General features: G+C 40.1%; 1 protein-coding gene and 1 long non-coding RNA gene across 5 annotated transcripts in view; one reads left to right on the top strand and one right to left on the bottom strand.

The window, feature by feature from the left end:
* The window catches only part of LOC137324470 (uncharacterized), a 52503-nt gene extending 48624 nt beyond the window's left edge, over positions 1–3879 (bottom strand). Inside the window, exon 1 of the long non-coding RNA XR_010963622.1 lies at positions 3634–3879. This is a non-coding gene — a long non-coding RNA (uncharacterized lncRNA). The remainder of the gene's footprint in view (positions 1–3633) is intronic.
* The window catches only part of camkmt (calmodulin-lysine N-methyltransferase), a 261921-nt gene that overhangs the window by 90352 nt on the left and 145083 nt on the right, over positions 1–26486 (top strand). The gene's annotated exons all lie outside the window — the stretch shown is intronic.

Here is a 26486-nt window from a genome sequence, read left to right on the forward strand (position 1 = left end):
TCCATTCTACCTTCAGTCACCAAACCATTGGGGATATTTTGCAACATGCATTTTGTTCAATGTTTGATTAGCTTGTTTCCCTCTCATTACACTTTCACTCCTGATTTTTTTGCTCTCTCTTGAAGGCACTAATACATGTTGGCCATGGTCCATGGCACCAGCCACTAACTGGTATCTCACTCAAGTGGCCATTTATCATTGTGAGCTTAGGCAGTGGTTCAGTCATGGTACGTCCATCAACTGAATGTCAAGTGAGCATTGGAGAAACTAGAAATGCAGTTCTTTAATATTTCTCCAGCGAGTCATGTTTACATTTTGACGAACCACCACACCAATTGGAAGTGTTGGATTTCAACTCGTACCTCAGAAGAGATGGATCTTTAATCCAACTGGTTAGACAACATAGCTACACCACTGTACGATGCACTCTAATAACCCTTTTTGTTTCTTTTCCTGAATATTTCTCTTTTTTTTCTTAAGTATCCTCAGGGGATTGGGTTGGATGAGTTACTGAGCTGACATTATAAGAAAATGGAGTTAACATCAGCAGTTGTGTCATTTCAATTGTGTATGTTAATTCAGCTCCTTCACATTGTCACTAACCCCTGGAAGCCAATTTCCTGATGACGATGTCAGCATTTACTGCATAAACAGAAATATTTAAAAATTGATTTTTAGTTTAATTGAGCACTGATCATAAAAATCCTTCGCAGTTTTTTTTGAAAAAAATATTGATTTAGGGAAAACTCTTATGAAGAGTTATTATAACTAGTTGTAATATGCTTTTGTTCTGTTGTTATGTTCTTTCTTTGATTTGTATTGGGTTATGATTCCATAGTGGTGGTATCTTGTCTTCATGTGTGAACAATAGAGACTTTCAGTACGTTGTTTAACTGTCCAGCATTCCAACTGGAATCACTGGAAAGAAATTAGGAGTGGGAACTTTGGCTGACTTTCTCCCCCTCCTTAACCCAGGGACATTGAGGCCAATTGTAGTACGCCTCCCACTGCTGTGGCTGAGAAGCAGGGATGTTACTGTTGAACGCAAACTTGAGGTGGTGCATTTACTCACTGGGCTACTGGAGAGCTTATTTAACAGTGAGTGCTGATGACATTATTGGGGAATTCTTGCTTGGAGCGGTTACTGAAACTGATGGTGTGACTGAGCTGAATTAGCACACACAGCTGGCACTGAGTCACTTTGGGCTTATGACTGCATCTCTATCAATGTTAATTCAATTCCATAGCACCATCAATAACTTCCCCGAGCTAGTACTACTGATATCATCAGTGCTGGCTATGCAGAAATATTCAAAAATTGACTGAGATGGATAGAATAGAACAAGCGTTGATTGGTTAATGCTTGTAACCTTTTAATTTTTCTTTTCGGAAGAGGTAATAAGAGTGAGTGTTATAAATTGGATAGCCTGGTGGTGAAGGATAGAACACTAGAGCCTGGTCTTCAGTTGCTTCCAAGCCTTTATTCACAGAGATCTACATCACAACCTCTACACCCTAGATAAGCTCTCATAAATGGATACAAGAGAGTCCGCAATTGATACGCACCACCTGAATACAATTAACACGAATTGATATAAATCATATAGATATAATTAACAGTGAGGCTGTTCAAAATTTAAATAATCTCACTAAGGTATTTACTCATCGTGTTTTGAATGCTATGTAATTAACCTGACCTTATTAAGGCAATTAACATTAAATTGATTTTGTCAAATTTGGGATATTTCAAGTTGCCAATAATTTGTGTGCTTGCATTATTCCAGGTAAAATGATAGTGGAAATGTTTAATTTCTTTACAGAACTTCTAGCAACAGACTGCAGCAACACTATAAAATAAATAAAGCTGTGCTGTTGTCTTCAGAGGTGCTGAGAACTACTTTAGCAGGTGATTTTCCCAGTTGCCTTCAGAGGCAAAATACTGCTTTTAGTGTGGCTGGCTGCCATTTTCTTCTGACTGCGAACAGCTGACACCCACCTGTCCAGGCCTGCAATGTGTTTTTCTGATTGGAGGCCATTATAGACTTTTCACAGACATTGGGAAAGGTACGGTGGCCAACAATTGCCCATGTATAAGCTTGTGCATGGACAATTATTTCTCTGTTGTGGCTAATGCTGTGGGATTGGCACCCCCAACATAAGCAGGGCAGGTGCTACACTACAAGGAGCCAAGGCTTTTATATTGATGGATGCCATCGGTGGAAGGTGTGTGGTGTTGTCACTGCTGATTGCACCCAACAATATAAATGAGAATTCTGCACAGTCAGTAGTGTCCAAAACCCACCCGTTGGTGGAGCACAACAGTAGAATAATACAGCACAGAAAGAGGACATTCAGCCCATCGTGCCTGTGCTGGCTCTTTGAAAGAGCTATCCAATTAGTCCCACACCCCTGCTCTTTCCCCCATAGCCCTGCAATTGTTCACCTTCAAGTATTTATCCAATTCCCTTTTGAAAGTTGCTATTGAATCTGCTCCCACCACCCTTTTGACAGTGCAAGGCATTGGACAAGTGTAAAATGAGCAACCATTGCCCCATTGGCTCTCTAATGGGACCCACAATCACCATCAGCTTGCTAATGCAAGTTAAAATGGGAGAACCAGGTGGCCGTGTGACTACACCTGAAAACTGCTTTCCCAGCTCCTCAACAGCAACATAAAATCATCTGAAGAGTTCATGCAAGAAGACTGGTGAGAGTGATTTTGGAAAGTTTACAGTACAAATGCTGCCTGTGTGCGTTCTAATATTATTAGTGTCAGTAGTAACTGAAGACTCTTAATTGCTTCTGAGGTTGGGGCATACAGAAAGCATCAGTAATGAGTGATATTTTCAATGGAATTTGCACATTCGTGTGTGAGACCCAATCTTATAGGTTATGTGATAGAACATTAATCAGTGAAGGGGAGGTGCGGTAAGATAGGAATGAAAAACTCTGCATCATGCTTGTACCAAGCTCGCTACAAATTTTACTTTGTGTGCCAACAGCATGAACGAAGAGGAGACTGCTGTACATCTGGGGGAGGGGTGTTTCATTATGTGTGAAGAAGAAATTGTTGAGACTTTTCTTATTGATTCTCATCTTGCAGAAGTATAGTTACTGCAAATAACCTCAGGTAATGGCGCTCCTAGAATTATCCTGAAGAATACTTCACCCGAGTTTCCTGGTTATGGTCTTGGATACAATCCTCAAAGATACATTTACTCTGGGTCTGCAGTTGCTTTGGTTTCTTTCATACTCTTTTTAAAAAGAAAACTTAATTGAAATGACCAGCATTTCACTTAGTTAAGTGAGTTTTGTCAGTTCTCAAACAGACCATTGGGTGCTCTGCTTTGCAATACAACATATTCCATCTTGGGGAGGGAATAAATAACTGCTGATACTTTTTATGTCCATCTTAAACACCCATCTTGATGTGGGTGATGGTACTGACATTGACTTGGTCATTGAGGGGAAATTTGTAGCCAGTGGCATTCTGCCTCAGTGAAGGATGCTGCATATGCCAGCAGAGGCCTTTGAAAGTGAGAAAACATTGTGTCGGTGTGGGGTAGGGGGAGAGGAAGAAGATTGGGAATACCAGTAAAAATAATAAATTAAAAGATATAGACCAACACTTACATATGAAGCTTTTCTCCTGGGATGATCATGTAGGAAGATTCATCCTCATTCTGCCATGACCGCTTCCATCATTTCAAGTGCTTGATCTGTTTCATGGTTTTATAGAATCAATGAATCTCATCCCCAAAGAGTCCAGCAAGCCCTTTGATTCCTGACCTGACATCTGCTAATGCTGCTGCTGACGACCTGCCACTCTGGATCTGCTGAACTGTGTACCATGTTTGACAACATTCATAATACGAATCAATATTCGGCATTGGGAAAGTGAGAGAGAGAGAGAGAGGCTGTTGCCGCAAAAGGCTGCATTGCCCCTGGGCAGCTGTCAGAAATGGGTAGTTATTAATAGCTCCATCTCCACTTAGCATAGTCAGTAGGGGTCAGGCATGAAATGATTTAATCAGTTTATGATATCTGTGACAGGGAGCACTTAAAATGTAATCACAAAATTTAGGTAGAAGTTTCCCTGGGCTGCTGTAGTGCTTACCTCAGTTAATTTTCTCTGATGCTGATACAGTGCAATATACTAGAACTGATTATGAATTGAAGCATTTAGTAAGAATATAGCATGTATAGGCGTGTGGTCTAGTATCATGTACTTTATTTCCTGTACGTTTCACTCCTATGTAACAAAAATAATACTGTACTTGGAATCCAATATAGGTCAGGGCTAATGAAGTACTAATGATTATTGCAATCCAAACCCCTACTGAAATGAGATACAAGTCTCTGTTTCAGATGAGTAGAAATATTTTTTAATATCTGCATGTTAAAGGTGCCAGAAAATATATTATTATAGTAGGTTAAGTATACAATATTTGGGGCTATAGAAATTAGACTTAGAATCAGAATGAGTTCTCAGTATGTGGGGGGAAATGTAAGAAGAAATCAGTAATAAAAGAACAAGTTCTGTACTTCTTCTGATGGTGTGTTGTAGTACTAAGCCATACAGAAGTTTCCAGGTTTGATTACTGGACTGTTCTGAGTTGGCTGATCTCAGCTGTGACAGTAGTTGGACACTAACTACAGTTGGTGGCCGTGTCCTTGGATGAGGGAGGGGGAAAAAATCAATCAGGATTTCTGCTCCTCATTGTATCCAGTGATTTCTGTTTGTGGTGGTGGGGGTGGGGGGGCGGTGGTGTGTGTGTGTGTGTGTGTGTGTGTGTGTGTGTGTATATAGACATTGGGTGACGACATCATTGGACTCCTCTTTGATGCCCCTCACATAAATAACATCTGAGTCAAAAGGTTGAACCTGAACAGACAGCTGGGACCTTGACTTAACATCTTTTCCAAAAGTCGTACCTTTAACAATACAGCAATCCCTTTGAACTGCGCAGAAGTGGTTACCTAAATTATATGCTCAAGTCCTGGGAAGGGGCTTGGACACTTTGTAGACACTGGAAAACTTGGACAAATGGCAAAAAAAAGTCACATATACTGTGCTAATTTTAACTATAGCATTTCATGTATGGTGTACATATCATATAAAATACTGCACCAAGGAATGATGAGTTAAAAGCTGTAACCTAATCTTGAGCTTCACAGCATCATCAAAACCCCTCAATTCAGTACAGCTTTGTGATCAGTTGTCACTTAATTTAATTAGGTTGTGTAATCTGTTTACTCTGTCTTGGAGTACAACAAATGCACTCATAACTATTGTTGATGGCATGGGAAATTTTACTGAAAATCACCAGGAAGTTCCAGTTAAAATTGGGACAATTGTGCTTCCAGCTTGTCGCTCACAATCTAACTTGACGATAAGGGTGCGAATGGCGCTTGCATTCTCCAAAACTGCCCAAGTTCTCAACTGATTTTGTGAGCATATGAGTAGCTGAAGCATTTGCACTAATACTGCACTTTCATTGACAAAGTTGTAGACTAAAAAAATAAAGTGGAGAAGGACTTTGGCTTGACAGGATCAATATTCAGGATAGCTTTGATGCTGAGTAAGCCTGTCCCCCTGCTTAAAACACTTGCCTCATATGCTGGCAATGCTTGCTTTCTTCTAGTTTCACCCAGAAGTAGTGTGTTACTGGAGAAACTCATAATTCTCATGGTAAATTGTAAAAATCATGGGATCTCTCACAACGTGTCAAAATAATAACTTGATGATGGAAGTAGCCAACGATGGTAACATTCTGGCTACAGTCATCAATGCTCAGTGAATTTTGAGGACAAAGAAAAAGTAAACTTATTGAAATGTTTACTTTAATGCATTCATAGGCACTGCACCTTAGGAAAGATATATTGGCCTTGGAAGGTTACAGCACAGATTCACCAGAATGATACCGGAACTGAAAAGGTTAATTTACGTGGACAGGTTGTATAAACTTGGTTTGCATTCCCTGGAGCTCAGACAGTTTGAGAGTGATCTAATTGAAGTGTTTAAAATGATAAAGGGTATAGAATTGAAAAGCAGAGAAGATATGTTAAACTTGCATAGAACCTTGGTTAGACCACACTTGGAGTACTGTGCACAGTTCTGGTCTCCACATCATAAAAAGGATATAGAGGCACTGGAGAAGGTGCAAAAAAAATTCACAAGGATGATACCAGAACTGAGAGGATATACATATCTGGAAAGGCTGAACAGGCTGAGGCTCTTTTCTCTAGAATAGAGAAGGCTAAGGGATGACGTGATAGAGGTCTTTAAAATTATGAAAAGGTTTGATAGGGTAGACTTAGAGAAAATGTTTCCACATGTGGGAGAGTCCAAAACTAGAGGTCATAAGTTTAAGATGGTCTCTAATAAATCCAATAGGGAATTCGGGAGAAACTTCTTTACCCAAAGAGTGGTAAGAATGTGGAGCTCGCCACCACAAGGAGTAGTTGAGGCAAATAGCGTCAATGCATTTCAGGGGAAGCTAGATAGCACATGAGGAAGAAAGGAATAGAAGGGTATGCTGATAGGGTTAGATGAAGCATGGAGGGGGGAGGCTTGTGTGGAGCATAAATGCCGGCATAGACCAGTTGGGCCGAATGGCCTGTTTCTGTGCTGTAGACTCAATGTAGATACAGAGAAACTATTTCCTCTAGTGAAGAATCCATAAAATTAGAGCTAGGCCATTTAGGAGTGAAATCAGGAAGCATTTTTTCATACATAGGGTTGTGGAAATCTGGAAATCTCTTCCCCAAAAGTCTGAGGATGTTGGGTCAATTGTAATTTTCAAGACTGAGATCAATAAGATTTTTGTTAGTAAGGGTATCAAGGAATATGGAGTAAATGGAGTTGGGGTACAGACCAACCATGATCTAACAGAATGGCGGAAAATGCTCAAGGGGCTGAATGGCCTACTCCTGTTCCTATTTAACTGTGTATGTGCCCATTTCTAAGTTGTGTCTGTTCCTACATTTGCCACTGACTAGTTGGCCAGGAGGCCAACAAGACTGCTTCACAATTGTGCTGCAAGCTCCCTTTTGCTGGTTTACTTAAAGATCAGAATTACTGTGACACACACGGCCCAACTATCAATAGATGGCATTGTGGGGAAGAGTGGAGGGAAACATTTTTCAGTAACAGAACTAAGCCATTACAAGGTAGCGATATTGAATAGAAATATAAATGCCCAGTATCTGTAATTATGAGTAGTGGCTCTTTGTTGAATTTTGTTAGTGCTAGGAAAAAAGTGATATCTATACACTGTCAGCAATAAATCCTAATGATCAACAATAGATTAAATAAGGAATGATCGATACCTTGGCATAGATGGTTTATATTGAGACTAATGGATAACTGAGAATTAAATCAAAGACAGTCATCTAATAGAGGAGTTCAGACCAACCTGAACTTTTCATGTGAACCTGGAGATTTGAGAACTACCGTGAAATAACTCCCAATGTTCACACACATGTGCTTTCCAACATTGGTCACTGGGTAGCAACGAGAAACAAAGGCTGGCTGAATTTGTTTTCTTCCCTTCTCTAGCCCAGTTACCCTGATGTCAGTTGTACCATCCAGATTGTAGCTGTAGCTTAGATAAAGATAATTCAGCACAATACATGGATCAAACTCAAATACGTTATTATTATGCATAACTACTCAATCTCCCGTCAAAATTAAGAGGACTTCTCCAGGACAAGCGGGGTTTGAGGGTGGGCGATGATTAGATTGTACATATAGAGATGGATAGAACTAGTAGATAACCTGCTTAATGGGAATATTTACTCCACTACCATATCCTTCCTCACACATTCTACATCAATTGCTTAATAGGACGGATTGTATAAATAAAATGTCTTGACTTCCATTGAGGTATCATAAATCCAAGAAAGAGGACTGCAATGATTTGGGAACATTTCAAGAATGGAATCAGCTAGAATCCTTTCATGCTCCTGCATACAGAGGTACATGGATTAAGAAGCTGAGAAAGACCAAGGGAGCGTGGATGAACAATGTCAAAAGTGACTTGTCACAGAAAGAGATACAGATGACTGAAGCGGCCAGGCTAGTTCAGAACAGACAACAGTGGAGTGATTTCATTCGGCCCCATTGTCGCTGCTGATTTGACGGATGGGAAGGTTGTAGTAGCAGTAGCAGCAGTAGTAGTATCCTGGTGAGAGTCTGCTTCTGTTTTTATGAATTTTTCCTCCTATTGGTTTCACTAGGCATTGAAACCAAAGAGAGCTGTATCATCATTTTATTAGCATCCAGCATGTTACCTAGCATCTTTAAAGGACATTTTGGGATTTTTTTGACCCGTTTTCCACAGAAGAATTGGAAAAAGAGTTACTTTTAATGCTGGAGTTTTGAAAGCAATGTGTGTTATCAAGAGTTTATTTTTTTTAAAAGAAAAGGCACTTCGATGAAAAGTGGTTAATATGCTAATCAGAAATTGCTTCTCCCAGAGATCAAACAATAAGCGATTTGTTAGTTTTTCTCACTATTTGTGTTGGAAAATCCTTTGATTTCTATCGGTCTGTGAGGGGGATAGGATTTTTGACAGAGTGAGAAGCTTTTAAGAGAACATAGTCACCGAGAAAGGCACTCAGACTTTTGGTTATAGTCAGGCAGGTAGAAAAAGGCTGGGAAAGACAGAGGACTGCGGGGAGAGTAGTTATGTCCTGCGTTGTAGGACAGGATGCAGATGGATTATTCTTTTTAATTTAAGAAAGATTGACACACTGAAGTCAGGGTAGTGTCACAGATTCTTTATTTTCTATCAATATGCAAATATAAGTTGTAGCATTTGATCTTGCCTGTTGCTCTGTACATTTTGCCTTACTAGGGAATAATCTCAATTTGAAAAAAATTTCGACTCATCTAGTGTTAACTCTGTCGTCTTTGGAGAGATTAAAAAAATATATGCCAGAGACCAGAGTTTTCTGATTCAGATTGCAAGGCGATGCTATTGTTGCATCCCTGAGTTATGCTATCTAATAAGTAACTATAGAGAAGTGTGAGTCAACTCCCATAAAAGTACGATGCTCAGACTGCTTACAGGAATGACTTATTATACATTCAAAATTACATTTGCTTTCAAACAGAAATACTCTTACCTATCCAAACATAGCCAGAGCATCTTCAGCAAAGCTTCTCTGGCTCTCCCTGCACCGTTAGCTTTTGGAGACCCCCCCGCAAGGATCAATCCTTGGTCCCCTTCCTCTTCCTCTTCCTTATCCACATGCTGCCCCACTTGGCGACATCATCTGACGACATGGGGTCAACTTCCACATATATGCTGAAGACACCCACCTCTATCTCTCCGCCACCTCTCTTGGCCCCTCTACCATCTCGGGGTTATCTGACTGCTTGTCTGATGCCCAGTCTTCGATGAGCTGCAATTTCCGCCAGGATTGTGGTGGGGTGCTACAGTTAACCTCTGTGCCCATAAGCAAACGATTATTATCTCATAAAACAATGAAAGTTCATCATTATGCAATTTCCAAGTTTTTAAATTTAAAAAAACGTTGACTCAAAAATGGTTCAGAAGAGATTTTTAAACTGAATATGTATAACCAAAAGTGATGATTGACTTTAAAAAATCCATTCTCTATAACCAATCTCTGTTTTCTTTTCTAACTGTCAACTAAGAACAGAAAAACAAAATAGCTGTATTTCCTTTCGCTATTTCTCACATGATAACAGCTGTTTGTTTTCACATGTGCTGCTTTTTGTTTTTCTGCAAGGAGTTCATAATAGAAAAGTACAATTGTAATATAATTATAGAAATTCATCACTTGACTGAACTAAAAACTTTGAGAATCTAATCTCCAGTTTCTTTCAAAGTCTTTTGGAAAAAAACAAAGAAACTTAAAATCTCAAAGAATGAGTGGTCATAACCTTTTACTTTTCAGCTCCAGATTGCCTTCTGGAATATTTTGCAAACTGCACATGCTCAGAATGCACAGACTTGCTCTTAACTGTTGTGCAGTAATAATATTCAGTTAAAACCCAGTCTTTTCAGGTCAGCTTAGGCCTTCAAGTAAAAACCTTAGTTAAGACAATAAAAGACTCAAAAGACAACTCAACGGATAAATGTAATCATGTTTTTGTGAAAGACGTAGTTTTTTTGAATTTTTATTTTGTTTAAACCGTTATTTTGAATATTAGACATTTCAGTTACCGAGAAAAGAAATGATGAATAAAAAAAAATTGACCAATCATTGTGAGCAATTTTTGGGAACCCATTCGCCAGATTGCATAATCACAGGGTATTGTACTCTAACTATAAAGTACAAACCAGAAGGTTCCAGGTATGGTTCTCAGCCTGTGTTGAGTTAATAGACCTCAGCCTGCGTGGTAATAGAGTTGCTAGATTAGCCTCAGTGCTCTTGGGTTGGGAACAGTAAATAAGCCAAGGTTCCTGCTACTGGTTGCTGTGCACTGACCCATCCTGGAAAGTGTGCGTGCATCGACGTCCAGTGAAAATAATTTGGTTCACTTATGTCCCTCCCAAGACATATTATTCTGCCAACACTAACTGTATAGGCTTGCCCATGAAGGTGGCCGTTGGTGAGATACTAGAGGGCAACTAGTGCATGTGCATTTGTACCTCTGCACGAGTCAACATCTTTAGGAGAGGCAGAGGAAAGAAAAGTAGGCAAAAAAGAAGTTTGTTTAAAAAAAAATGTACAGCAAAATAAATTGCATCTATTATTTAATATAGATATGAAGTTGCAACTTCAGGTTGTAATCTAATCGTGACTTTTTGACAACACTTATAAACTTCATTAGATTTATTCTCACTGTTTATGATCAAGGCCGCTGGATGTGATTTTCATGGAAAATGGACAGAATTGCAGAATGCGATCCCTTAAAGACTGGTAAAATAATCCTTGAATCCTAATTAATAATGCAGTTTGACCTATTCAGTCACCGTAAAACAGTGGCCCTCATTAGGATGAGATGTAAATACCTCAGTTAGGTTTGAACCTTGTACCTCAACTTCAGATATGCATCACTCTCTATTTATAAACACAGAGCAGCTTATTGCGCACGCTGTTGTGATCAACTGTGTTAGTAACAGCAGTCCTAGAAAGGTCAAAGATTATTGAGATGTGTGCTTTCACCTCCCAAGGCTATTAATAATGTAAGGTCTGTAATTAGGTTAAAAGTTAATGTACACTGCTACTACCACTAACATATATGTGTCAAATGTGGCTTGTATTAATTGGAAGCAGTCTAATCAAACTTCCTTCTCTGTTTTCTAACACCAGTTTATCAATTACAGTACAATATTGTTGACTGCAAAGTACAAGGTTACTATTCTATTTAATTTGGCCTGAATTATTATCAGAATGCAGGTATTCTGAAAATAGCTTTATTTGTTTTAAAGTAATATATCTGTATTCGTACTGCATCCCCACTGCATTGAACTGAAGACTCATTACATCATCTGATATTTTAGCTCATTTCTCAAAACTGGAACTCCTTACCTCTCTGTCTTCCCTTCCTCCTACAATCTACATGTTTTGAAAAGTGAAGTTTTGTGTCACCCAATTACCACTACTTGAGTTTGATTGTCTCCTCTCCTACTCTTTTCAATCTTGGTGCTGTGCTGAACTTGCATTGCTCCTGTACTCCTAAGTAATGCTCTAGATTTAAACAGGTGGAAATGCCATAAATTAAATCCTGCAGTATATATGTTATAAATCAATATTTTACAAAAATTATCAGATCAGCCATTTATCCACAGAACCATCAGGGGAGCACACCGTGTGCCACTGAGTCAAACTGATCAGGCTCAACCCATGATCTGTGCTGAGGTAATTGATTTTTAGTCAAGGTTTGTGGTGGATGCTACAGTTACCCACAATGCCCCTGGCTACCAAGGAGAAAATCAACCAGGGTTATAGTTCCTGATCGCTCCCGTCGAATGCTGTTGGAAAATACGCATGTGTGGATGCTGGGTAAGGGCACAATTTGGTTTAGCAGTGATGCCCTCCACAGTGAAATAGCCAACTTCTAGTCAGATGCGAAGAATGGTCAACTTGGTGAGGCACCAGATGACTTCCAGGCCTCGTGGTGTTGTGGCTCGGCATGAGTCTACAATTTCTAGAGAGGAGGCAAGAAAATTTGGGTGCAGGGGGTTTGAACAGCACAGTAAGTTTGATTATTTATGATTTAATTTAAAATGTGGTTCTATAAACCTGTAGACAAATCGGAATAGTTTTAACAGATATGAATTGTTTATAATCTGGTGTGTTACTAAAAGTCAGTGGTGCTCTCTGTTTTTCAAAGGGTTCTGTGACGATAATTTTTAAGTTGCCCAGTTTATCAATATAGTCAGGTACTTGCAAGTATTTTTTTAAAATAAAGCAAATGACTATCCTGTTTTACACAGCTTAAATTCAGGTTTATTGAATCATAATTTAATTCCTTTTCAAGTTAAATGCTACTGTAGTTTGAATTGGTGACTTTTTAAAGGTTTAAATGCTGTAATGACTGTAACACAGTGCCCCTGTAAACAAATAACCTAGATGTGATATTTTGTGCATCGGTTACATTACATAGAGATAGGCAGCAAGCCAGATATATTTATGGTCTGGCCAAGTCAGGGATATGAATTTACTCTGTGAGCCAAAGATGAGCTAAGCACTGCTGAAAATTTGCAAGTCCCCTTATGTCTTCAATGACGTCTTTCACCAAGTCATTACCAAATTCTAGAATGTACCTTTCCTGCATAAGGAAGTGGAAGAATTTAATCAATCTCCTCCAAATCTCTATTTACAGATGGTACAGTGGAGCAGCATGTCTGAGCCCCTCAATGAGCTGTGTAAAGGAATTGTAACTTGCAAATTCCTATACAGTCTCCAACACACACGACATCACTCTGCTATCCTCCATGACAATTTTCTTCCCTTTTCTCGCACCATCTCTTGAGTGTGCTGATTCAAAAGCACTGGGTACTTTCTGATATCTCGCCAATTGTTCATGTGAGTCTAGTCAACAAATGCTAAAGGGTTATTTGTTTAGTGGGACGTCACAACTGAGGCTTGATGTCTATGCACATTCACTTTCCAGCAAGGGTCACTGGATAGAGATTAGGATTAGGAAACCTGGCCATTATTTTCTTTTCTTTCCCTTTCCAAGGACACTGAGGCTAATTGTAGTGGTCCCACTGCCATCTAATCGCGCACAAACCAGGGATGAAAATAAAAAATGCTGGAAATACAGAGCAGACCCATCAGAGAACAGCTAGGGTAATGAACTGCAAAAAAGAAAATGGGTGAGTCCATTTATAAGACTGACCAAAACAGGCGATGAGAGAACAGCAGATGAAAGCAAGATTTACAAAAATACTAACTACTGTTACAAGGGGATCACTATTTTGTTTATTTGTAAGTAAACAGACTTTTATTTAAAACTGGAAAAGGGTTAAAATTGCTGATTGATATGAAATGATCATATCAGTGAGTCTGTCTGTGAACATGCATTAGAAAGGCAAAAGGCAGAACAGCTCCAAAAATGGAAGAAAACATGAGATTTTCCTGATATGTACACACTGAGCTGCCAGGGAACTTCCAACTTCAGATAGTTAAAGCCCCTTGTAAATATGGAGAGGTACCAACCGAAATGCTCTCATGGAGCCAGGGTTTATGCTGTCACTTGCCAGAGAAAATTTCCAGAGATTGTCCTTCAGTGCTGACAACAGGATCACAGCAAAAGCCTAATTCAGTGATATAAGACTGAAGGCTGCAGGCATCTTTATAGTTCAGTGCACACAAGTGTAGAGCTTTGTTTGTCCCTGGGCAGAGAGCCAACTCCACATTGTACTATATTGGTACCTGTACTACATTTGACCTCATTAATGTGAAATAGATTTTCATCCATATCACACCATTCCACTGCACTTGACTTACAAATTATATTCACCAGGTAATAGACTTGGTTAATCTTGTTGGCATCATTTTTATAGATCAGTGAACCAAAATGTTCCAAACAGTAGTTTGTAAATTCCAGGAACTGGTTAATGATACAGTGCACTGTAGAATGCAAATTGTGGGGTCTGATGGACACAGATCACTGCTGCCTATTATATCTGTAGGAGTTCTGCTGTTTTTTTTAATTTTCCCTTTGCTTTGCAGCATTAACTTGTAACTTGCAAGTTGGAGCCTGGGGCCTTTTGGTTTAATACACCACACCACACTACACAATTGACCCAGTAGGTTATCCCTGATCTGTGGTCCTTGTTGAGTTAGCAGTAATTGGATGTTACAGTTGGCCTCAGTACCTCTAGGCTAGGGAGGGGGGAAAAAAATCAGACGACCCTGATTGCTGTCCGGCGACCCCTGCTGGAAAGTGCATGGCAGACGTTGATACATGACACTTGGATGATATATCAGAGTGTGCCTGAAGACACATATTCCAGTGATAGTTGGCGCCTTCAGGAGAGGAGGGGGAGAGAAAATTGGAAAGAAAAATATCTTATCGGTTGTTGCTGACACTTAAATTTTAATGTATGTTGACAACACTGTTACTCACAGTGATATGAAGAGGGGGAAAGATTTCATTTGGCTTCTAGGCTGATTTGATTGAAATTTGTAATTGCTTTTTGGCCAGTAGCCTAGTCTGGAGTACTTATAATTGTTTGTTTCAGTTGTCTGTCAAACTTGGCAGGCTGAGGATAATTTCTCAATGTCAACCCACCTGAGGGTAGGGATCGGCTTGAATAGACTATTAATATAAATTTGTTTTTTCAGGTATCAATTCAGGTTTTGCTAATTGCATTGAGAGTGAGCTGGTACAATTGCTTCAAAAAAAAACCTACCTTTTCCTCTCCTGAAAATGCTAAACTTGCTGGGGTACAGTTGCATGGGTACCAGCAACTTGGACAGTGATTGTTGATGGGCTGTTCCACCACGAATGGCATTACAGCAAAACTTATCCTGCTCCTTACCAGTGTGGTCGTTAGATAACTGTCAGGAGTAGAATCCCTGGATGATTCCTCACCCCCCCTCCCCCCCCCACCTCCCGTCCCCGTATTTACTCAACAAGCCACTGGGGGAGTTTTTTCTTTAAAGTTTCAAGTAATTTGACATCTTTATTGAATTTTATTGGTTTCAAGTTACTTGCAGATGGCATTGTAGTGTAGTGGCAGATTGTGACTTTATGACAGCAATTTTCCCCACATGCTATGCTCCTGATACCCGATAAGCTGATAACAGATGATGGGTGAATTGAGGCGTTGATTTTAACCCCACCCGCCCGGCATAAACTGGTCGGATGGGCAGTTAGAAACGAGCAGATTACTTACCCAGCTCAGATGCTGACCATTTCTGATATTATCCTGCAGGATTTTGCAGGTGGATGAAGCATCCACCTAAAGCTGGCCTCATACAGTTCTGCAAAACGGGGTCCTGTTACGTTAAGCAGACCTTGAGCGGGAAAGTCGCTGCGGCTTTCCCGCTAGGCAGAAGCAAGTCTTCAGGTAAGTCTAAATCTTTCCTTTACGCGGCCAGGAGGAGTTCATCAGAATTTATTATGTGACCGTTATTCATATGTGAGCCTTGACAGTGAATGTTAAGCAGTAAGGAAAGGGGAATCACAACTGAGTCCAGTTCTGCCTTCACTCAGTTTCCACACAAACACACCTTCCAGCAGGGGTCATCAGCTAGTGATCAGGAAGAAGGACCTTTGCTGATTTTGTCCTCCCTTAGCATGGTACTAAGGTTAATTGTAGTGCCCAAATTGCTTCTCTTGCTGACATAGCAAACTGGGGATTAAACTTTGGACCTTCTGATCTGTATGGCTCAGTACTCACTGTGTAAATTCTCCGAGCTATCAAGGGAGCCCAATTGTAGGTTTTGGTCCCTCATATGGTGCAGTGTCATAAACAAAAAATTTAATTGTAATATGATTCCCTGATTGAAAATGCTGATTGAAAATGCATGAGTTTAAGGGAATCAATGTCAACCTCTTTTTAAAGAAAGAAATAAAATGCCCCCTTTTTTAAACAAAATTGTATAATGGTATTTGGGAGGGTTTCATTGCTGAACACTTATTCTCTGGCACTCGAGCAATGTAAGGTGCCATCTGTAATTTTTAAAAAATGTGCTAGAAAGAATACCTTGAGCAACACCTGATTTACATTTTAATAGAATATTATACATAGGAAAAATAATTGCATTAAGGTTTTTTAATTAGTGTGCTTTTGGTGAAGGAGGCTAAGTAAAAGTACTGTCTGTTCTCTTGTAGAAAAAGATGGTAATTGTGGATAGCCCCACATACAGCTAATGAGATGGGATTTTGCTGCCATTTTGAACATAAATGTGGATTAAAAACTTTTTCATAGAATCATGGAAAGGTTACAGCACGAAAGGAGGCTATTTGGCCCATCAAGTCCGGGCCGGCTCTAAGCAATCCAGCTAGTCACACTCCCCCGCCCTATCCCCGTAGCCCTGCAAATTTTTTCCTTTCAAGTACTTATCCAGTTCCCTTTTGAAAGCCATGATTGAATCTGCCTCCACCAACCCCTCGGGCAGTGCATTCCAGATCCTAACCACTCGCTGTGTAAAAAAGTTTTTCCTCATGTCACCTTTGGTTCTTTTGCCAATTACCTTAAATTTATGCCCTCTGGTTTTTGACCCTCCCGCCAATGGGAACAGTTTCTCTCCATCTACTCTGTTTAGACCCTTCATGATTTTGAACACTTCTGTCAAATCTTCCCTTAACCTTCTCTGTTCCAAGGAGAACAACCCCAGCTTTTCCAGTCTATCCACATAACTAAAGTCCCTCATCCCTGGAATCATTCTAGTAAATGTCTTCTGCACCCTCTCTAAGGCTTCCTCCTCCTCCTCCTCCTCCTCCTCCTCCTCCTCGTCGCCGTCGCCGTCGTCGTGCGGTCCCAAGAACTGGACACAATACTCCGGTTGTGGCCGAACCAGTGTTTTGTAAAGGTTCATCATGACTTCCGTACTTTTGTACTCTATGCCTCTATTTATAAATCCCAGGATCCCATATGCTTTTTTAACCGCTTTCTCAACCTGCCTTGCCACCTTTAACGATTTATGTACATATACCCCCAGATCTCTCTCTTCCTTTACCCCTTTTAGAATTGTGCCCTTTAGTTTATATTGCCTTTCCTCATTTTTCCCACCAAAATGTATCACCTCGCATTTTTCTGTGTTAAATTTCATCTGCCATGTGCCCACCCGTTCCACCAGCCTGTCTATATCCTCTTGAAGTCTATCACTATTCCCCTCACTGTTTACTACCCTTCCAAGTTTTGTGTCTTCTGCAAGTTTTGAAATTGTGCCTTGCACATCCAAGTCCAAGTTATTTGTATATATCAAGAAAATCAGTGGTCCCAGCACCTACCCTTGGGGAACACCACTGTACACCTCCCTCCAGTCCCAAAAACAACCGTTAAACCACTACTCTCTGTTTCCTGTCACTTAGCCAATTCTGTTTCCATGTTGCTACTGCCCCCTTTATTCCATGGGCCGCAATCTTGATGACAAGCCTACCATGTGGCACTTTATCAAACACGTTTTGAAAGTCCATATACACCGCATCAGCTGCATTGCCCTCATCTACCCACTCTGTTACCTCATCAAAAAACGCTATCTGGTTAGTTAAACACGATTTGCCTTCAATAAATCTCTGCTGGCTTTCCCTAATCAATCCACGCTCATCCAAGTGACTGTTAATTCTGTCCTGGATTATCATTTCTAAAACTTTCCCCACTACCGAGGTTAAACTGACTGGCCTCTAGTTGCTGGGTTTATCCTTATACCCTTTTTTGAACAAGGGTGTAACATTTGCAATTCTCCAGTCCTCTGGCACCACCCCTGTATCTAAGGATATTTGGAAAATTATGGCCAGTACCTCTGCAATTTCCACCCTTCCCTCAGCAACCTAGGATGCATCTCATCCAGACCGGGTGACTTATCTACTTTAAGTACAGCTAGCCTTTCTAGTACCTCTTCTTTATCAATTTTTAGCCCATCCAGTATCTCAACTATATCTTCCTTTACTGAGACTCTGCCAGCACCTTCTTCCTTGGTAAAGACAGTTGCAAAGTACTCATTTAGTACCTCTGCCAGGCCTTCTGCCTTCATGAGTAGATCTCCTTTATGGTCCCTAATCGGCCCCACCCCTCCTCTTACTACCTGTTTACTTTTTTCCTGCCTGTAGAAGACTTTTGGATTGCCTTTTATGTTGGCTGCCAGTCTATTCCCATACTCTTTCTTTGCCCCTCTTATTTCCTTTTTCACTTCCCCTCTGAACTTTTTATATTCTGCCTGGTTCTCACTTGTGTTATCAACCTGACATCTGTCATATGCCCCTTTATTCCGTTTCCTCTTACTTTCTATCTCTTGTCATCCAGGGAGTTCTGGCTTTAGTTGACCCACCTTTCTCCCTCGTGGCAATGTCCCTAGACTGTTCCCAAACCATCTCCTCTTTAAAGGCTGCCCATTGTTCAATTACAGTTTTGCCTGCTAATCTTTGATTCCAATTTATCCGGGCCAGATCCGTTCTCAATCCACTGAAATTAACCCTCTTCCAGTTGAGTGTTTTTTTATTTGTATTGTCTTCATTTTGTACCTTTAACCCTCAAAAGTGCCAGTCACGTTTCTTGTGCAAACTATGGGGTTAGTTTTGACTTTATTCAGGAGGGACAGAGTTAACCTATGACATTGACTAATATATGAGAAAAGCACTGCAAACCTTCTTTTTGTTGGAACCCAACAGTTACAAAAACAGAAGAAAGAATTCACAAAGATTGACCCTCAATGAAGTAATATAGAAATTTCCATGGCCATCTTGTTGCATTTTAAATCCAAGTTCGACACAATATGATAGACCATATTCATGAAATTTACTAAGAATGTGAGGCTATTGTTTTGGTATTTTGCCAGTAGCCACAAGCTAATGATAACCTAAAATATTTTAGAACCACTTAATACTTATTCGTCCATATAGTGCGAATACGTCTGTGATCAGCATAGGAGCTTCACAATAGAGACAGATCACGTGGCTGTGCGACCAGTAGCAACATGCCATTGAACTGTTATTTTCTTCATTTTAATCCTATTACAGCAAGGATTCCTTCTAATTTGCTGATCAAAGTGCTATGGTGCTTTTTTTTGCTTTTATCTTAAATATAGTGAAAGCTTTATTTTTTCCGTCAACATCTTTCAGATCTTAACTCCCTGGACGTAGTTTGTTTCGAGGCTTGAGTAATTAGAATCTGACTATTAATTGGCTGGAGTCTTTTTTTAAAAAAAGAGACCTGTATCCGAAACTAAAATGATAATAGCCTAAGCTGTTGCTGTATTACTCATAGACGGTTATCTGGAAGGAATTAAGCTAGGCTAGTATGGTGCTTGTGTTCTCTGGAAATAATTAGACCTAAACAGGCTCAGCAGCTCTTAGCTCTTACCACTGTAAAGGGCTCAGGTGACTTTAGGCTTAACAGAGCATGAAAGGTTAAGTCTTAAGTGGCTGCAGAGATTCTATCCTTCTTTGTCACTTGACCCCTAATGGAATGACCATGTTGTGCAGTTTCAGGTACTTGTTTGATGGATTAAAAATAAATAGCCATTCATATACAAACACAACTTTGGTAAGATACAATCTAACCATCAACAGAAGTTGGGGAGTTATCTGTGTTGTTCAGAATATGTAAAAAATACTGAAAAGTATTTTTTTTTAAAAGATAATTTTCTAGCCAGTTTTCTTCTCCTCTCTCCCTCCCTCCTCTCCCCCCCCCCCCCCCCCCCCCCCCCGCTTTCCAAGACCGTTGCAATTTTCTGCAGTATGGTTGGGAGTCAGCTAATATCTTTCCCAAGTAGCCCATTATTCATGTTTGGACCTTGACTGAGTGCTGGCAGGCTGTTGATACCACAGTTGAGCCTGATCCAGTCCTCGCCTGGATGTGAGAACTTTCCAACAGGGCTGCCGGTCAATTTGAACCCATCTTGACTCAGGGTACTGAGGCCAGTTGTAGTGCTCCCAACTGTCACCCTGGCTGAGATCAGGATAGGGGAATCACAAAGTAACAAATGCCATCAAAAAATGGATGGGGAGGCAAGGATTTTATTTTTTGTTAAGGCAAGATACTAACGTAATAAATAGAATACGGTGTTCAAAAATTCGATTGAACTTAAAAGTGTAAAATTAGTGGCCTTATTATCTTATTACTTTGAAGTGAAGTGATATTGCCATGTTAGATGAAAGTGCCTGCAATTTCATAGCTGATTATTACCTTATCGAGTGCCACAGGAATTTTTGTTACAGCAACTTTAGATGTACTCATTAGGGCCAAGTTCATAATGCCAGTGTTATCATGGGGGGAGTGGGGAACCAAGCAGTGCCCAGGCTTTCCCCATCCCATTCAAGCCAGAAGGGAAATATTCGCCCTGAACCATCTGCTGTAATGTTCCTTGCATTGAGGGATAAGATGATCATACAGAGAATTAAACAGTTACACAAAGGGTGGTTTGAATTTGGAATTCTCTGCCAGGACCCATTGTTGAAGCAGAATCCCTAAATTCTTTCAAAAGAGAATTAGTCCCTTAGAAGAAAAAGGGAATCTTGACAGGATGGAGAAAAACATCAGTACAGACTTGATGGATCAAATGTCCTGTTTCTACACGGTAACATTCTGTAATTCTAAGTGGAGAGTTTAGAATTTCTCTGCAGTTCTCCAAGTGGCCAGAAGTGATGCTGCAGAGCAAATATTGAAGAAAAGCTTGAAGCAGCCCGCAATGAGGGAGAAAGCCAAAGAATGAAAAACTGGGGTTGAAAAACATAGAGTAAGAAAAAAGAATAAAGTTATTTTAAGGGATGGAAAAATGTACATTTAAGAAATAAGGAAATGGCAGACATGTTAAATAATTACTTTGTGTCAGTATTTACAGTAGAGGAAGAGGATAGCATGCCAAGGAAAGTAATTTTGAATCAGGGACGGGGACTCACCATAATTAACGTAAGCAAATTAACAGTGATGAAGAAAATAATGGCACTAAAGAGTGACAAATCCCCAGGACCAGATGGTTTCCATCCCAAGATTTTAAAGGAAGTAGGAGAGAATATTGTGGAAGCCCTAACTATAATCTTCCAAAGTTCTCTTGATTCAGGAACCGTTCCTTTAGACTGGAAAATTGAACGTCACTCCGCTATTTCAGAAAGGTGAGAGAGGGAAACCAAGGAATTATAGACCAGTTAGCCTAACACATGTTGTCGGAAAATTACTAGAGTCTATAATTAAGGATAGTGACTGAACACCTTGAAAATTTTCAGCTGATCAGAGAGAGCCAGCATGGATTTGTAAAGGGTAGGGTCATGCCTGACGAACCTGATTGAATTTTTTGAAGAGGTGACTGAAGTAATGGACAGAGGAATGTCTATGATTGTTGTTTATATGGACTTCCAGAAGGTATTCGATAAAGTCCTTCATAAGAGACTGTTAGCTAAAGTTGAAGCTCATGGAATTGAGGGCAAATTATTGACCTGGTTAGGAACTTGGCTGAGCGGCAGGAGACAGAGAGTAGGAATAATGGGCAGGTACTCAAATTGGCAGGATGTGACTAGTGGTGTCCCACAGGGATCTGTGTTGGGGCCTCAACTATTCACTGTATTTATTAACGACTTAGATGATGGGATAGAGAGCCACATATCCAAGTTTGCCAATGACACAACAATAGGCAGCATTGTAGGCAGTGTAGATGGAAGCACAAATTAGAGAGAGACATTAATAGATTAAGTGAATGTGCAAAACTGTGGCAAATGGATTTCAATGTAGGCAAGTGTGAGGTCATTCACTTTGGACCTAAAAATGATAGGTTGGAGTACTTTCTAAATGATGAAAAGCTTGAAACAGTGGTGGTCCAAAGAGACTTAGGGGTCCATGTACATAGATCATTAAAATGTCATGGACAGATACAGAAAATAACCAAAAAGGCTAATGGAATGCTGGCCTTTATATTTAGAAAACTAGAATACAAGGGGTGGAAGTTATGCTATAGCTATACAAAGCCCTGGTTAGACCACACCTGGCATACTGGAAGGATAAATTGGCCTTGGAGGGAGTGTAGCATAGATTTACTAGAATGATACCTGGACTCCACGGGTTAAATTACGAGGAGGGATTACACAAACCAGGGTTGTATTCCCTGGAATTTAGAAGATTAAGGGGTGATTTGATCGAAGTTTCCAAGATATTAAGCGGAACTGTTAGGGTAGATAGAGAGAAACTATTTCCCCTGGTTGGGGAGCCTAGGACTAGGGGACAAAGCCTAAAAATTAGAGCCAGGACTTTGAGGGGTGAAGTTAGGAAACACTTCTACACGCAAAGGGTGGTCGAAGTTTGGAACTCTCTTCCACAAACGGCAGTTGATCCTAGCTCAGTTGTTAATTTTGAATCTGAGGTTGAATGTTTTTTGTTAACCAAAGGTATTAAGGGATATGGGGCTAAAGTGGGTATATGGAGTTAAGTCACAGATCAGCCATGATCTTATTGAATGGTGGAACAGGTTCAAGGGGCTAAATGTCCTACTCCTGTTCCAATGTTAATAGAATAAAACAGGAAAATTCTATTTTTCTGCAATCCTTGTCTTTTCACTTATCTTCCATTCGCATTTCATCTATTTTTCCCTCTCATTATGTTATAAGAGTAATTGACTATTAGATTATTGGTTCATTTAAAAACATCCATTAATGAAACCATAGGCCAGTACACGAATGATGATTTATCAGCTCAGCAAACTAAAAATGTTTTATTCGTGTGCAGTGGAGCAAAAAGTCGATAGGCATTGCTAGACGAAAAAAAGACCATGGTAAATCTAGTTCGCCTTCTACCGACCTGGTCGTGGCATGATACAACGGTAATGGAGTCGTTGACTAATCATGGCTTTCAATCTCTATCAATTAGTCTACAACAGACCCAGACCAGCCAAGGAAATCCCAGCAGTGAAAAGCTTTGGGTACCATAGGTGCAAAGTCACCTGTTTCTCCCAAGCATGCTACACTTATCATACGTCAGGTCTCAAATTACCCAGTCTGTATCCTAAAGTATTATTTTCTGATAGAAATCGATGTAATTTGAATGAATCAATACTATCTGCGCCAACCGTTTCCCTAGGGGAGCCTGTTCCATAGATTTACTACTCGCTCGTGGAAATAATATTTCCGCAAATTCGTTTTGAATTTACTGTCCTGATGATGCGCCAACAGAAAGGTCCCATTTCATTTGTGGTTCGAGGGGGTAGGTGTCTCCCCACGGAGATACAAGGAAAATCGGATCCAAAGCTACCTCAGGCCATTCTTGTAGACTTTATAGCGACCAGGCTTAGGCTTGCAGAATAGACTTGGATGCACTTTGCCTACTGCTGAGGAGAGGCTGGTTCTTGGGGGAGAAAATTAATTAAAATGTAAATAAACAAAATTAATTGATCAAATTTGAACTGAGCTTTTCAATGTACTTTCTCATTAGATCGAGCTCCTTGTAACTGAAACTGTCCAAGTACCTTGATTTTTTTTTACAAATGTCTATGTTTTTATTTTAAAGACAGAAAAAATTATGATTTTTTTTCTGGCTTGTTGAAGCTTGTAGCTTCTGTGGGGAACACGAGTTTGAACCAACAAAATAATTTTTTAAAAAGATGTAAATGCACGGTTGTCTTTTTTTTCATCGCAATTTAGTACCTTTTTCTTTCCTCCTGAAAGCACAGGTTCACGTTGGGTTACATTCAGTGGATGCCAGCAGCACTTTAGCATCTCGCCCAAATGGTCTCCGTTCATGTTTTAGTCCAGACTCTGAATGTCAGAAGGCCACATCACAGCCGAGCCCAGTTCTATCCTCAACCTCTGACATGCGTGCACACTTTCTATCAAATGTCACTGGATAGTAATGAGGAGTGGGAGCACTGCCTGTTTTTCCCCCTCCCAGCCCGTGATGACTGAAACCCATTGTAACGCTCTATTGATAACTCAGTTGAGATCATCTGACTCCACACAGACAGGGGTTGAAACCTGCTGGTTTGTAGGCTCAGTACCACACTAGGTGGTGCAGTTACCCACTGAGCCATCGGTGAAATTACTACGTTTGCCCAGTTGTAGTGAAATATAGAATCACTTCAATTTTTAAAAACTTTTTTATTTTTGAGACTTTTGAATTACAAAGCAATAGCAAACAAAACAAGCAAGGGAAACCCCTAAGCAAAAATTACAAATATGGAAAAGAAATCAGCATTACACTATAAACAGAAGAATAACAATATTGCAGCAATAACAAACTTAAGTACAGTGAAGGAAGATTAAGTAAATCAACAGTAATGTTCAAGGATTGTCTAAGCCAAGGCAAGAGGTATTGTGACGAATAGCAGAGCAAGCAGTAAATGAATTCTACATTTCACATGCATTACGATTCGCTATCGGAATCTAGTACGCTCTGCATTTTTTTCTTCTGTTCTTCTTTAAGCCAGGCAATATATTTATGGTATTGCACCTTTACATTTGTTAACAGCTATACATTCAGACAGTGGCCTCTTACGTACTTTCTTGTTTTTACATTTTTACATAATTAGAGTTATTATATGCAGATATGCTGCTTCAAGTGGGTCTCCTAGAAACAATTTTATGACAGTCCAGCAATAAAAACTATTAAACAGAGCTTATTGGAAAATCACAGCAGACTCAAGTTGTCCACATATTTGCTATCAGTTAATATGCCACAGTACAAAGTGGTAAAATGTTGTGTTCAAGATGTGTCGTCAATGGGACTTCATTGCTTTTAAGCAATAAATTATTGCCTTTTCAATATTCTCTCTTACCCTACCTTTCCTGAAGGTAGTGACTTCTTATCTGGTAGGTTTACCATAGAATCATAGAAAGGTTAAAGCATGGAAGGAGGCCATTCGGCCCATCGAGTTCCCCCCCCCCCTTTGCAAATCTGGCTCCCCTTATGAAAGAAAGAGCTTTTGTCTATTTTATATCATTATTCAAGAATACCAGTCCGACTGTCTTCCCATTGCCCCATCTTGGTGTTTCTTAAATGAATCTAGTATCCTAGCTTCAATCACCCTTCCTGGAAGTCGTACCCTTTTGTGTAAAGACATACTTCCAAACATCTATTCTAAATTTGTCCTTCATAAAACTGAATCTATGCCTTCTTGGTGCTGTAGCTCTGACACATCTGATATTATTTTCTTGGTTTTACTTTCTCTAACCCAGTAATTTTTTATATGTCTTTATAAGGTCCTCACTGAGACATCTCTTTTGTGAGGCTGGAGAGGCCTAACTCATCCATTCCTCATAGCTCTTGCTGTGGACACTGGAGATCAGCCACTTTGTGATCAGTACGCAGTAATCCAGGACACTGCACAGCTTTGAAGTGATTTTTTTGGGGTTTGAACTGAACTGCTTTGGCAATATAACCCAGTGTACTATTCGCTTTGTTTGCTGCTACCTCACAATGATGAACAACAAGTCAACTAATACCCTTAGATCTCTTTCAATTGCTCCCTTCTACCTATAGAGTGCATGTGCCCTCCTATGTTTACTTCCAATATATGTAGTACTTTATATTTATCTGCGTATTGAATTCAATTTGCCACTGATCAGCCTGGATGCAAACCATGTCAAGCTCTTTTGTTAGAACTTGGCTGCCTCATCTAAGCCCACTTAGTATCATCTGTAAATTTAACTAGCTTGCATTGAAACTGTGATTCCAAGACCACTTGTACATACCAAGAACAGGAGGGTATCTCAGCAATGACTCCTAAGTACCCCATCTCATCACCCGCCCCCACCAACCTTGCAAACTTGGCTCCCCATATGTCTGCCCTCTGCTTCCATGCAACGTGCAGAGAAAGTTTTCTGTATTTTCACCAGTTTGGATTGTGTACACAGAATACTAATTTCAAATCTGGAATAGAGTGAATATTTATACTTTGACATTTGCTGTGGAATTCTTCTAAAAACTGCAGACCAGTACTCTAGAATGTCCTTTGGATTTTCTGCAGTGGTTCATTAAAAGGCATTTCCACTTGGAAATATATTGCCATTCCTTCATCGTCGCTGGTTCAAAATCCTGGAACTCCCTACCTAACAGCACTGTAGGAAAACCTTCACCACACGGACTGCAGCGGTTCAAGAAGGCGGCTCACCACCACCTTCTCAAGGGCAATTAGGGATGGCCAATAAATGTTGGCCTCGCCAACGATGGCCACATCCCATGAAAGAATAAAAAATAAATTATGGGCCGGAACTTGCTCTGACCGGCGTGGCAAGGCTGTCCGCATATCCTGCGGACAAAGACTACAAAAATACTTACCTCATGATCTCCGACGTCCACTTGTTCCATTTAAAAAATTTTCTCAGTTCAGCGCACCTTCCTTCATACCGATCTACTCTGTGGGAATGGAAGCCACGCCCACAGAATCTGTTGAGAAGAGAAGTCACG

This window comes from Heptranchias perlo, chromosome 8, assembly GCF_035084215.1.
Source record: "Heptranchias perlo isolate sHepPer1 chromosome 8, sHepPer1.hap1, whole genome shotgun sequence".
In the NCBI taxonomy this organism is placed as follows: domain Eukaryota; kingdom Metazoa; phylum Chordata; class Chondrichthyes; order Hexanchiformes; family Hexanchidae; genus Heptranchias; species Heptranchias perlo.